The sequence below is a fragment of the Rutidosis leptorrhynchoides genome, chromosome 1, assembly GCF_046630445.1.
Source record: "Rutidosis leptorrhynchoides isolate AG116_Rl617_1_P2 chromosome 1, CSIRO_AGI_Rlap_v1, whole genome shotgun sequence".
Classification (NCBI taxonomy): Eukaryota; Viridiplantae; Streptophyta; class Magnoliopsida; order Asterales; family Asteraceae; genus Rutidosis; species Rutidosis leptorrhynchoides.
The window spans coordinates 605,197,489-605,202,013 of record NC_092333.1 but is presented as its reverse complement, the minus strand read 5'-3'; the positions used below and the strand labels follow the sequence as shown (position 1 = coordinate 605,202,013).

Below are 4,525 nucleotides of genomic sequence, written 5' to 3'. Positions count from 1 at the left end.
TGACGTTACATAACGTTAGTTGACGTTAGTGAACGTTAGGGAACGTTACTTGATGTTACCTGACGTTACTTGACCTTAGTTGACGTTACTTGACGTTACTTCACGTTAGTTGACGTTACTTGATGTTACTTGATCTTAGTTGACGTTACTTGACGTTAGTTGACGTTAGTGAACCTTAGTGGACGTTACTTGACGTTACTTGACGTAGTTGACGTTACTTGACGTTAGTTGACGTTACTTGACGTTAGTTGATGTTACATGATGTTACTTGACGTTAGTGGACGTTACTTGACGTTACTTCACGTTAGTGGACATTAATTGACTTTACTTGACGTTAGTTGGCGTTACTTTACGTTACTTGATGTTGCTTAACGTTAGTTGACGTTACTTGACGTTACTTGACATTGCTTGGCGTTAGTTGACGTTAGTTGACGTTAGTGGACGTTAGTTGACGTTACGTTAGGTGACGTTACTTGACGGTAGTTGACGTTACTTGATGTTACTTGATGTTTGTTGACGTTAGTTGACCTTACTTGACGTTAGTTGACATTAGTTGACGTTACTTGACGTTACTTGACGTTAGTGGACGTTAGTGGACGTTAGTTGACGTTACTTGACGTTACTAGACGTTACTTGACGTTAGTTGACGTTAGTTGACGTTAGTGGACGTTACTTGACGTGAGTTAACGTTAGTTGACGTTACTTGACGTTAGTTGACGTTACATGACGTTAGTTGACGTTACTTGACGTTAGTTGATGTTACATGACGTTACTTGACGTTAGTGGACGTTACTTGACATTACTCGACGTTAGTTGACATTAGTGGACGTTAGTTGACGTTACTTGACGTTAGTTGACGTTACATGACGTTTGTTGATGTTTGTTGATGTTAGTTGACGTTACTTGACGTTAGTTGACGTTACTTGACGTTAGTGGACGTTAGTTGACGTTACTTGACGTTAGGTGACGTTACTTGACGTTTGTTAACGTTAGTTGATGTTACTTGACGTTAGTTGACGTTAGTGGACGTTACTTGACGTTAGTTGACGTTACTTGAAGTTAGTTGACGTTACTTCACGTTACTTGACATTACTTCACGTTAGGTGACGTTACTTGACGTTAGTTGAGGTTACTTGATGTTAGTTGACGTTAGTGCATGTTACTTGACGTTACTTGACGTTAGTTGACGTTAGTTGACATTAGTTGACGTAAATTGACGTTAGTTGACGTTAGTTAATGTTAGTTGATGTTACTTGGCGTTACTTGTCGTAGTTGACGTTACTTGACGTTAGTTGACGTTAGTGGACGTTACTTGACGTTAGTTGATGTTTGTTGACGTTAGTTGACGTTACTTGACGTTAGTTGACGTTAGTGGAAGTTAGTTGACGTTACTTGACGTTTGTTAACGTTACTTGACGTTACTTGACGTTAGTTGACGTTAGTGGACATTACTTGACGTTACTTGACGTTAGTTGACGTTACTTCACGTTACTTGACATTACTTCACGTTAGGTGACGTTACTTGACGTTTGTTGACGTTACTTGACGCTAGTGGACGTTAGTTGACGTTAGGTGACGTTACTTCACGTTAGTTGACGTTAGTGGACGTTACTTGACGTTAGTGGACGTTACTTGACGTTACTTGACGTTAGTGGACGTTACTTGACGTTACTTGACGTTAGTGGACGTTACTTGACGTTAGTTGACGTTACTTGACGTTAGTTGACGTTACTTCACGTTACTTGACATTACTTCACGTTAGGTGACGTTACTTGACGTTAGTTGACGTTACTTGACGTTAGTTGACGTTAGTGCACGTTATTGGACGTTACTTGACGTTAGTTGACGTTAGTTGATATTAGTTGACGTAAATTGACGTTAATTGACGTTAGTGGACGTTAGTTGATGTTAGTTGACGTTATTTGACGATAGTTGACGTTACTTGACTTTAGTTGACATTACTTGACGTTACTTGATGTTACTTGACGTTATTTGATGTTAGTGGACGTTAGTTGACGTTACTTGACGTTAGTTGACATTACTTGACGTTAGTTGACGTTACTTGACGTTACATGACGTTAGTTGACGTTACTTGACGTTAGTTGACGTTACTTGATGTTAGTTGACGTTACATGATGTTACTTGACGTTAGTGGACGTTACTTGACGTTAGTTGACGTTACTCGATTTTAGTGGACGTTAGTTGACGTTACTTGACGTTAGTTGACATTACTTGACGTTAGTTGACGTTAGTTGACGTTACATGACGTTTGTTGATGTTTGTTGATGTTAGCTGACGTTACTTGACGTTAGTTTACGTTACTTGACGTTAGTGGACGTTAGTTGACGTTACTTGACGTTAGGTGACGTTAGTTGACGTTACTTGACGTTTGTTAACGTGAGTTGACGTTACTTGACGTTAGTGGACGTTACTTGACGTTAGTTGACGTTACTTGACGTTAGTTGACGTTACTTGACATTACTTCATGTTAGGTGACGTTACTTGACGTTAGTTGACGTTACTTGACGTTAGTTGATGTTAGTGCACGTTACTTGACGTTAGTTGACGTTAGTTGACGTTAGTTGACATTAGTTGACGTAAATTGAAGTTAGTTGACGTTAGTGGACGTTAGTTGATGTTAGTTGACGTTACTTGGCGTTACTTGACGTAGTTGACGTTACTTAACGTTAGTTGACGTTAGTGGACATTACTTGACGTTAGTTGACGATACATGACGTTTGTTGATGTTTGTTGACGTTAGTTGACGTTACTTGACGTTAGTTGACGTTCGTGGAAGTTAGTTGACGTTAGTGGACGTTACTTGACGTTAGTTGACGTTAGTTGATGTTACTTGACGTTAGTTGACGTTACTTCACGTTACTTGACATTACTTCACGTTAGGTGACGTTACGTGACGTTAGTTGACGTTAGGTGACGTTAGTTGACGTAAGTGGACGTTAGTTGACGTTAGTGAACGTTAGTTGACGTTACTTGGCGTTACTTGATGTAGTTGACGTTACTTGAACGGGTAGGTTGTCAGCAATTCCAACTGGGTGCCTAATGGTTTTATCAAAGAGTCGAACACTCATTTTCGTTGTACTTAACTCACCTACTCCTAATCTCTTATATAATGAAAGAGGCATAACACTCACACTTGCACCTAAATCTGCTAGTGCATCATACATGACACAATCACTAAGTAAATAAGGAAATGCGATGGGTGCTCTGTATGGTGCCACCACTGGCTTTACATACTCGGGTGGTGGTGGTGGTGGCGTTGTAACTTCTTCATTGTTACTCACATCGAAAACCTTCCAATCTTCTGATGATGGTTTTTCAGAATTTGTTGATACCATATTAACATTCTCATTCCGAGGATTTACTTCAGTATTACTCGGTAGATTTCCTTGTTCCCTCTCACTCATCATGCTAGCAAGAGTACCTACGTGTTTTTTTAGATTCAAAATGGAAGCTTGTTGAGTTCTTAATGACTGATCAAACCTCTCATTCGTTTGGGTTTGAGATGTAATAAATTGTGTTTGAGATTCCATTAGCTTTGCCATCATTTCTTCCAGATTTGGCTTTTTCTCTTCGGTTTGTTGTGGTGGTTTATACAAGCTAGGTCTTTGTTGATTGAAAGTGTTGTTTTGAGTTGGTTGGTTATTCGGACCTTGTTGGTTATACGAGTTATTGTTAGGTCCATTTGGATTGTAAAGAATGTTTTGATTTCGATTAAAGTTTGGCCTTGGCGGTTGATAATTATTTTGATAATTATTTTTCGGCCTTTGGTTCATGTAGGAAACATTCTCACGTTGTTCCATCGTTTGTTCAATGTGACAATCTTTTGTTAAGTGTGGTCCACCGCATTGCTCACAACTGATTCGTATTGCGTGAATATCTTTAGTCATCTTTTCCATTCGTCTCTCGAAAGCATCTATTTTTGCGGAAACGGAATCAAAGTCATGGCTAGAATCGGCTCTAGCCATTTTAGATGAACGAAAAATATCTTTTTCCTGATGCCACTCATGTGAGTGGGAGGCTGTGTTATCAATAATTTTGTGAGCTTCAGTTGCGGTTTTCTTCATAATGGAACCACCAGCTGCTGTGTCGATGTCTTTTCGTGTAGCGACGTCGACACCTTGGTAGAATATTTGTACTATTTGATAAGTGTCTAAACCATGTTGAGGACATCCTCTCAACAACTTTTCGAGTCTTGTCCACGCCTCATATAATGTTTCATTTGGCTTTTGCGCGAACGTAACAATTTCTCCTTGAAGTCTCACGGCTTTAGATGCCGGAAAGAATCTTTTAAGAAATTTCTCAACTAAAACATCCCATATGTCAATCGCTCCTTCAGATAACGATTCTAACCAATCTTTGGCTTCTCCCTTTAAAGTCCAGGGAAACAACATGAGATAGATCTTTTCATCCTCAACTTCTCTGATTTTGAATAGAGTACAGATCCTATTAAAGATTCGAAAATGTTCGTTTGGATCTTCTTTTGGTGTACCACTATATTGGCATT

The 4,525-nt window shown here is 39.3% G+C and overlaps 1 non-coding gene across 1 annotated transcript; it reads left to right on the top strand.

Annotated features, from left to right (window-relative positions):
* Window positions 1–4,173: 4,173 nt before the first annotated feature.
* Window positions 4,174–4,280, top strand: LOC139887139 (small nucleolar RNA R71). The gene has a single exon (XR_011772982.1). It is a non-coding gene; the product is annotated as a small nucleolar RNA R71 (small nucleolar RNA).
* Window positions 4,281–4,525: the final 245 nt, after the last annotated feature.